Below are 10166 nucleotides of genomic sequence, written 5' to 3'. Positions count from 1 at the left end.
TTTATACCCTTACCCACCTCCCCCCAGCATATTATTTTGATGCAGATCCCAGATAGCATAACATTTTGTCCATAAATATTTCAGTATGTATCTCTAAAAGAGAACTTTTTTTTTAATTAATAAACTTTATTTTTAGAGCAGTTTTAGAGTCACAGCAAAATGGAGTAGAAAGTAGAGAGTTCCCATATACTCTGTATACACACACAGCCTTGCTGATGATCAACATCCTGCACCAGAGTGATACATTTGTTACAATCCATGCACCCACATTGACACATCATTATCACCCAAAGTCCATAGTTTACCTTAGGCTTCACTCTTGCTGCTGTACTTCCATAAGTTTTGACAAATGAATAATGACATGTATCCACCACTATAGTATCAGACAGAATAGTTTCACTGCCCTAAAAATCTTCTGTGGGGTGGCCCGGTGGTGCAGGAGTTAAGTTCATACCTTCCGCTTCTCGGTGGCCTGGGGTTCCCTGGTTAGGATCCCGGGTGCAGATGTGGCACTGCTTGGCAAGCCATGCTGTGGTAGGCGTCCCACATATAAAGTAGAGGAAGATGGGCGTGGATGTTAGCTCAGGGCCAGTCGTCCTCAGCAAAAAAAGAGGAAGGTTGGCAGTAGTTAGCTCAGGGCTAATCTTCCTCAAAAAAAAAAAAAAAAATCTTCTGTACTCTGCCTTTTTATCCCTCCCCTTTCCCTGACTCCGAGCAACTACTAATCTTTTTATTGTCTTTATAGTTTTGCTTTCCAGACGTCCTATAGTTGGAATCATACAATGTGTAGCTTTTCCAGATTGGCTTCTTTTGTTTAGTGTTATACATTTAAGGTTCCTCCATGTCTGTTCATGACTTGGTAGCTCATTTCTTTTCAGTGAAGAATAATATTCTCCTTTCCAGATGTACCACAGTTTACTGAAGGACATCTTGGTTGTTTCCAACTTTTGGCAATTATGATTATGGCTGCTATAACCATCATTGTGCAGGTTTTTGTGTGGACGTACATTTTCAATTCATTTGAATAAATACCGAAGAAAGAGAGCGCTGGATCATATGGTCAGAGTGTAACTAGTTTTGTAAGAGACTGCCAAGCTATCTTTTGAAGCGGCTGTGCCATTTTGCATTCCCAACAGCAATGAGTGAGAGTTCCTGCTGCTCCACATCCTCACCAGCATTTGGTGTTGTCAGTGTTCTGGATTTTGGCCATTCTAATAAGCGTAGAGTGATGTCTCATTGTTGTTTTAATTTGCAATTCCCTAATGACATATGATGTTGAACATCTTTTCATATACTTGCTTGCCATCTGAATATCTTCTTTGGTGAAATGTCTGTTCAAGTCTTTTGCCCATTTTTTAATCAGGTTGATCATTTTTAAGTGTTGTTTGTATATTTTAGATAACAGTCCTTTATCAGATATGTGTTTTGCAAATATTTTCTCCCATTCTGTGGCTTGTCTTCTCATTCTCTTGACAGAAAGGGACTTTAAAAAATATATATAATTACAATACCATTATCAAATTTAAAATGATTAACAATGAATCCCTAATATAATCAAATACCCAGTCAGCTTTCAAATATCCAGTTGTCTCATACATATCATAAATTTTACTTTTTTACATGTTGGTTGTTTGAATCAGGATCCAAGTAAGATCAAGACATTGCAATCTGTTGATATGTCTCTGAAGATTCTTTTAATCTATAGGTTTCTTCCTCCATATCTTTTTTCCCTTGCAATATATTTGATGAAGATACTGTGACCTCTGTCTTTGAATTGCTCTCAATCTTCCTTCAGTCTTTTCCACAGCATTTGAGAAAACCACAAAGCTTCTTTGCTCTAAAATAATGAAAAGATTCACTGAACACAGAAATTATTTTATACAATTCCAATTAACTTCATCTCTGCTCTGTAGATATAGGGGTGAGCCTTATCCACCTCTGGATCCCTAGGGTCTGGCATGTGACACCAGATATGGATTTGTGGAAAGAAGATAGGAAAGAAACAAGAGAGGTTATTAGAAAAAATTCAAAGAGGAAAGCAGAGAAAATTTTATAGATATTATATTTGTCTAAGAAAGTAGAAACGAACGTCTTTATTTGAGACACCCTCTCCTTTGAAAAGTGTTATAAACTCTAAATTATTTTTTGTTTTAGCCCTCTTTACTTAAAAAATTTCCCAACTTTGTGTTTTAAAAAATTTCAAACCTACAGAAAAGTTAAAAGCATAGGACAATGAATACCCATACTCTTCACCTAGTCTCCAATTGTTAACATTTTATCACATTTGCTATACTTCTCTCTTTATATATGTACATCTATATTTTTCTGAACCGTGTGAAAGTTGCAGATATCATACCTCACCCCTAAATACTTCAGCCTGAATCTCCTAAGAACAAGTGATCATTCCTGCATGATTACAATACCATTATCACTCTAAGACATTTAATATTGCTACAAAACAATCATTTAATATAGTCCATATTCAATTTTCCCCACTTGTCCCTTTTGGCTCTTTTTTCCCAATCTAGAATCCAAACAAGGATCATTCATTGCTTTTGATTAAGTTTTTTAAAGCCTCTTTTAAGCTACAAAAGTATCATCCTACCTTTTATTTTTCTCTCTTTCATGACATTGATTTTTTTTTTTTTTTTTTTTTTTTGAGAAAGATTAGCCCTGAGCTAACTACTGCCAGTCCTCCTCTTTTTGGTGAGGAAGCCTGGCCCTGAGCTGACATCCGTGCCCATCTTCCTCTACTTTATATGTGGGACGCCTACCACAGCATTGCCAAGCAGTGCCGTGTCCGCACCTGGGATCCGAATCAGGGAACCCCGGGCCACCAAGAAGAGGAACGTATGAACCTAACTGCTGCGCCACTGGGCCGGCCCTGACATTGATATTTTTTAAGAGTCCAGGCCCCTTGTCTTGTAGATTCTTCTACAACCTTTTCTTTTGTTTGTTTTTTAATTGAGGTTATGATAGTTTACAACCTTGTGAAATTTCAGTTGTATTTTCAGTAGTACCCTTTCCCCTGGTAACCACTAATCTGTTCTCTTTGTCCATGTGTTTATCTTCCACATATTAGTGGAGTCATACAGAGTTTGTCTTTCTCTATCTGGCTTATTTCGCTTAACATAATGCCCTCAAGGTCCATCCATGTTGTTGTGAATGGGACAATTTTATCCTCTTTTTTGTGGCTGAGTAGTATTCCATTGTATATATAAATACCATATCTTCTTTATCCAGTCATCAGTCGGTGGGCACTTAGGTTGCTTCTACGTCTTGGCTATTGTGAATAATGCTGCAACAAACATAGGGGTACATGGGTCTCTTTGAATTTCTGATTTCAAGTTCTTTGGATAGATACCCAGTAGTGGGATGGCTAGGTCATATGGGATTTCTATTTTTAATTTTTTGAGAAATCTTCATACTGATAAACTCTAAATTTTCTTTTAAAGATTTTATTTTTTTCCTTTTTCTCCCAAAGCCCCCCCATACGTAGTTGTATATTCTTCGTTGTGGGTCCTTCTAGTTGTGGTATGTGGGACGCTGCCTCAGCATGGTTTGATGAGCAGTGCCATGTCCGCGCCCGGGACTCGAGCCAAAGAAACACTGGGCCGCCTGCAGCGGAGCGTGCAAACTTAACCACTTGGCCACGGGGCAAGCCCCCAATAAACCCTAAATTTTTAAAGACTTCTCGTGATCCAGTCCTGCGTCTGTCTTGCTGGGCTCACATCTCGTCCTCTTAAAACTTTGGTAGCATCTTTCTATGAAAAAGTACATAAAGCAACACAAAACAAAAGTAGTTTAAAAAAATTATAAAAGTAATTCATTTCAATGGGAAAAAATTTAAAGTTATAAAATATACAAAGTGAAAAATAAGTGTTTCCCTTCCTAGAAGTAACCATATGTATCTCCTTGCCTCAAGTATGATTCCAACCACTGGCCTTGAAAGATGAAGTACCAGGGATTTTTTGTTTGATTTTGTTCATTCTATATCTACTGGTAACAAATCTAGCCATTCTTATATATTCTTTGCAAAATTGTCTCTACCGATGTGTGTGTACATGTGTATTTATATACGTAAATATACACACATGCATAGTAGTGTTAGATATATAATACTTTTTAACTAAATGCATAATGTCATATATACTGTTCTGCATCTTGCTTTTATTATTATTAATTGATTAATATATGTTGGACATCATCTTCATTCCTTTGAACTGGTATATAATTGACTACTGGAAAGATGTGACATCATTTATGTAACCAGTTTTCCATTGACATTTAGATAGATTTCAGTTTTTCCTCTTACCAGCAATGCTGGAATGGGCCTTGCAGACCATTATAGGGGCTTTTCCTCTGACTGAGGTGAGAAGCCACTGGAAAATTTGGAGTATAGAAGGGACGTGATCTGACTTACAGTTTAACAATGTCATTTGTGCTGTTGTATCAGATTTATAGTCTCTCACCAGTATCTTCGCCAGCACTAGATATTACATTTTTTAGTCTTTGTCAACTGATAAGCAAAAAAAAAAAACAACAAAACTCACTATTGCTTCGCTTGGTATTCCTTTGTAAAATCAGATTTGATGTGATGAGTTTTAGTGGGCTGTTTCTCACTTACTTAGGGGGAAGTGGTTAATAGTACTGGTACTGTGTGGATTCCTACGAGCCCACACTGAAGTCCTCTGATAGCACCTGTCTGACCTCTCCTCTAAACTCTGGACCCCTCGGGATGGGTACCTGACTGTGAGGCCAAAACCCTGTCTGTGAACTGCTGCCAACCTGAAGCGTCACGCTCTGCAGCTCCCTGCCTCAGGTATGGCTCCAGCCACTGACTAGGAGAGATGAAGTGTCGTGGAATGTTTTGGAGTTTATTTTGCTCATTGGCACCAGTGACAACTGTACAGCCTTTTTTTTTTTTTTTTTTTTGGGTTAATGATAGCTTACAGTCTTGTGAAATTTCAGTTGTACATTAATGTTTGTCATTCATGTTGTAGGTGCACCACTTCACCCTTTGTGCCCACCCCCCACCCCACCTTTCCCCTGGTATCCACTAAACTGTTCTCTTAGTCCACATTTTTAAATTCCTCATATGAGTGGAGTCATACACAGATTATCCTTCTCTTGCTGGCTTATTTCACTTAACATAATTCCCTCAAGGTCCATCTATGTTATTGCAAATGGAATGATTTTGTTCTGTTTTGCAGCTGAGTAGTATTCCATTGTATATATATACCACATCTTCTTTATCCATTCATCTGTTGATGGGCACTTAGGTTTCTTCCATGTCTTGGCTATTGTAAATAATGCTGCAATGAACATTGGGGTGCATAGGACTTTTGGGATTGCTGACTTCAAGCTCTTTGGATAAATACCCAGTAGTGGGATGGTGTACAGCCATTTTTTTAATCCTATCAACAATATATATAATATAAACAAAATGTCTTAGGCTGTGACCTTGGGCAGTTCAGCATCTGACAGATACAAGTGCTTTTCCACAGGTTCTCACTGTACCTCTTACAGCAACCCCACAGGGAAGCTCTTCGTTCCTAGTTTTATAGATGAGGAACTTGAAGATGAGAGACGTTAGGAGTCTCGCTCTTGTTCAGGTTTGTTACTTTATTAGATGTTGCAAAGTAGTACCTGTAGGTCAAATTCAGCCCCATTTTGTTTACCCTTTAATATTTTAAAACTGTTTTACATTGGAATGCCTACTGACGGGTCATGCATTCTCTGTCCAGATGCAGCCCTCATTACTCTCCACTGACTTTGAATAGAGCTGATTTAACTTCATTTTATCTACACACAGGCTCTGAAGGTATTTGATTTTGCAACCCCTGCCAGATCTTGTCTGCTTTCCACTGGGCCACTATGGGGTCCATATCAACTCCTGAGGTAGGCCCAGAAATAAACCAGCCTCGACTACAAACCCAAGTCTTGCAAAAAGTCTCATTCCCTCTTCCTTCTGTTCCAATAGAACCATGGGAAAGGCCTTGAGCTGCGAAGTGTAAGGAAAGGCCTCCCAGCTCTCCTGCCCAGCCTCTAAGCCCTGCCTTCTTCAACCCCCACTATTATTGTGAGGGACAGAGGCAGATCTGCCTCACCTGCCCGTCCACCCCGTTTCAGGGAGAGTATAATACCAGGCCACCTTGTGGAACAAATCAGATCAGCTTCCCCTCAGTGGTGCTGGTTTTTCTCCAGTAGTTTGCCCTCTGAAAGGCCATGAGACTCTGTGAGTGGGCATCCCTTCCCCCACCCACCATGTGTAGCTCAGGTGCCCCATCTCTGAGCATCTCCTCACTGGGACGTACTTCTTCAGCCCATCAACAAACATATATATTGGGTGCCAGACACTGTTCTGGGCTCTGGGGATTCCCCCGTGAGTAAAATAGTCAAGTTACCTGTCCTCTTGAAGCTTACTTGCTAGTAAGGGATGTAGACATTAATCAGGTGATCACATTAATAAATATACAGTAGAGCATTGTCACAGTGGAATGCATGGGGACTTGCTGCCCCCCAGCACTGTCTGACTACGATCTCCAAAAGCAGAATAATAATAATAATAATAGCAACAACAATAAGCACCAGACATTGTTAATATGTCTGACATATTAATTTACTTAATCCTCACAACAAACTTACCAAGCGGATAGTGTCATTATCACCCTCAATTTACAGGACAAGAGGTTTATAGCCACTGAGAAGTTAAATAACTTCCCCAAACTCACACTGCTAGTACAGATGGTGCTTCCACTCTTGGCTGAGCAGCAGACTTTTCTATGGCCTGTTGAATTTCAAAATGTGCCACAACCCCATGAGAACAAGACAATGAACCAGTTTCACCCCCAGCAGTTCAGATATAGGTTAGACACTAGAAAGAACTTGGAGACAGTTATGAGTATATGAGAGAAAGGAATCTCTTTTCTGGGATTTGCTTCTCTCCTGAATTTTCTATATTGCACAAATAACATTCAAAGATAGTGAGATTATTCTGGGAAAAAAAGAAAGGATCACTCATCATTCCACCTCATGAATTTGGTTCCTTTTTCCATCTTTCCATCCTAGCCAAGATTGAGACTGTGTTAGATAGTTGGTGTGAGAAGGGAAGTAGCTAGATCTGATTCTGCCTACAGCAGTCTACAGGCAAGGCTGTGGTAACTAACAGAGGTCAGACCCTCTACCCAGGCTTCCAATGTCCGGAGTGACCCCAGGACACCCAGAGATGAAGGTGGTTCTTCGGGGGGGCACCACTGTGTGCTTCAGCAGAGGAAGCTGGGTACCTTCTTACTGTTAGGGGCCACTCAGGGTAAGTTAGGGCAGGGGTGAGGCCTTGAAGGATTGCCTGCATTTCAGATGAAAGTAATCAAAGCAGCATGCTATCCCTGTACCTTGGGGGCAACAGGGAGGGGAGAAAGGAGCAATCAGTGAGTATCAGGCAGTGTTAGCTGAAGGAGTGAGATGGTTTCCAGGTCAATGGGTAGGATCATAAGACCCCCATTGCCTCACTCTACTCCCACTTCCATCAGCTAACTCCTCAGGTATCTTGGGATGTCCCAGCCTGCGCTGAGGAGTTGTGTCAGTGCCCTCTCTCTCAGGGATTTCCCTTAGGCCTAATAAAGTATTTTTCATGTGTGAAATACTTTAAAGTTGATATTTTTCCCACATTCCCTCATTTTCTTTTCTATTTTGTTTTCAAGATTTTTTTTTTTCCTTTTTCTCCCCAAAACTCCCTGGTACATAGTTGTATATTTTTAGTTGTGGGTCCTTCTAGTTGTGGCATGTGGGACGCTGCCTCAGCATGGCCTAATGAGCGGTGCCATGTCCGTTCCCAGGATCCGAACCAGCGAAACCCTGGGCCGCTGAAGAGGAGCCCGTGAATGTAACCACTCGGCCACGGGGCCAGCCCCCCTCATTTTCTTAAATAGACTTTATTTCTTAGAGCAGTTTTAGATTCACAGCAATATTGAGCAGCTGTTCCTCATTTTTAATTTTGATTCTCACATCCATCCTACAATAGGTAGGACAGTTACTATCTCCACATTTACATTTAAGTTACATTTAGAGTCACACAGTGGCGAACAAAGCCTGGTGCTAACTGAGATCTTCTGATCTTTTAAGCCCCAGGCACTTTCTCTTCGTTCCCACAGAGCGCCTTCTGAATCTCTCCAAATCTTTCCTCTTCCTAAGCTTGGGAAACCCTGGACCACACCTCTCATTCCCTGAATTTAGAAACATGTTTGAGAAGTTCCCCAAGATTTCCACTTGACTGCAGGGGGCCACAGAGAACCTATCTGTGTCCCTGGTGCAAGGTCCACCCTCTCAGGCTCTGGCAGAGGCACTGGGACCCAGAACTTGTACAATGCCCTAATAAGCTTCTTAGAGGTGGGTATTAGCAGGGATTGGATATTCTTCCCCTGACATGCCCTTCACACCTGACCCTGCCTTGAATTAGGATTCCAGAGGGGAGCTGGGTGTGGGAGAATGGGGTGTTCCCTGCTGTTCAGCTTCAGACCCACTCTTCAAGACCCTGGATTCTGACAAGTTTCCAGAGCTGAGAAGACACCCAGATGTCCAGGTTCAAAGGTAAATGATGTGACTAGGTAGGAGGGATCAGCTGGGCTGCCAGCTCAGCTCTTACATAACACAGGCACACCAGAAAGAGAGACCCTTTGAAGTTTCTTTAGGAGATTCAAAGTGTTGAGTTTATGGCCCAGGGACAGGGTGGCTGCAGGTGGACAGTGGAAAGACAATTATGGGAAACAAGAACAAAGAAGGAAATCTGTTTATTCCATACTTCTCTTTTTGCGTGTCCCTTTTTTGCTTTTTAAGACAATTGCATTTGCATCTCTAATTAGTGTGGTGTACTGGAAAGACTAGGGTGTGACAAACCTCATCTGCACTGATACTCACTAGCTGTGTGACATTGAGCAAATCACTTCTGTGGACCTCAGTTTCTTCATGTGTAAAATGGGGAGCTGCACTAAACAGTGTAATTCCTTCTGCCTTTAACAACCTAAGAATCTATGGGTTGTTGAGCTTACTTCTAATATATTACTTCATATGCAAAACCGATCATTTCTAGTTATTGTTTTACAATAATCTGTGGACACTGATTAGAGATTTAATAAATATTTACTTGGGTTGGGCCTCTATCTCCTTTTTTGTAAATTGAGGATTCTTTGAGGGCCTGTGTGTTCTTCCCTCCTGCGTCCTTATGTAAAATTAACCCTTATGTAGCATTGATTGTGTACAATGCTTTTTGATTGATTGATTATGTACAATGCTTTTCACAGACCTTATGTGTTTTCTAGCATTCCCATGACATAGATTGGTATTGTTATTACTATTGATATTTCTATTAAACTAAGTTTAATTTAGATTTAAAATATCATAACATGCACCTGATAAAAAGGTTAAAGTTAAACTGAACATTAGGCCATACTGAAAAGTAAGTCTCCCTCTGACCCTGACCCTCAGTTTCCCTTCTTCAGATGTCTTTCCAGAGATCATCTTTGCATAATCAGCACATATGTTATCATGCCCATTTCACAGATGAGGAAACGAGGCTCAGCCTGTCTAGGGTGGTATAGCTGATAAGCAGCAGAGCTGGGAATCCAGGCCATTGACTGCATTCCCCATCTTCCTCCCACCACACCATACTGTCTGGGAAGCTCCATGACATTAACTTTTAGGCTTTGTCCTCTCTGGATGATATGGTAGAATCATTTTAAGTCAGTCCAAAATAAACATGTGGAGACTTGATGTGCCTAGCACTGCTTTCCATTGCTGCCTCTTTTTGTCTAAAGCTTAAAATCATGTCTCCTTACTTCCCTCCTGCCTTTGATAAGGTGAGATCTGTGGCCTGGGGTGCCAATATGGATAACTGAGCTCCCAGCAACTCAGGTTTGGACCTGAGGAGTGCTGGCAGACCTCTAGTAGGGATCCCAGGGAGGGCTGGGTGGACTCCACAGAGCTGGGCTACTGGCATGCCTACACAGCAGAGGGCCACTGGATGCTCTTTTTCCCAAGAGCAGACAGTGACCCCTGGAGCAGGGGGCAGGGGTTGTTTTGTTCCAGAAATAACTACCTCCCACCACAAAGGCTCTGTGTGAATTGTCACTCTTTTCCACCGAGGGTTTGGTGGATCCCAGCTCTCCTCT

Source organism: Equus przewalskii, chromosome 1 (assembly GCF_037783145.1).
Source record: "Equus przewalskii isolate Varuska chromosome 1, EquPr2, whole genome shotgun sequence".
Lineage (NCBI taxonomy): Eukaryota > Metazoa > Chordata > Mammalia > Perissodactyla > Equidae > Equus > Equus przewalskii.
Note: the sequence above shows the minus strand (reverse complement) of the source record.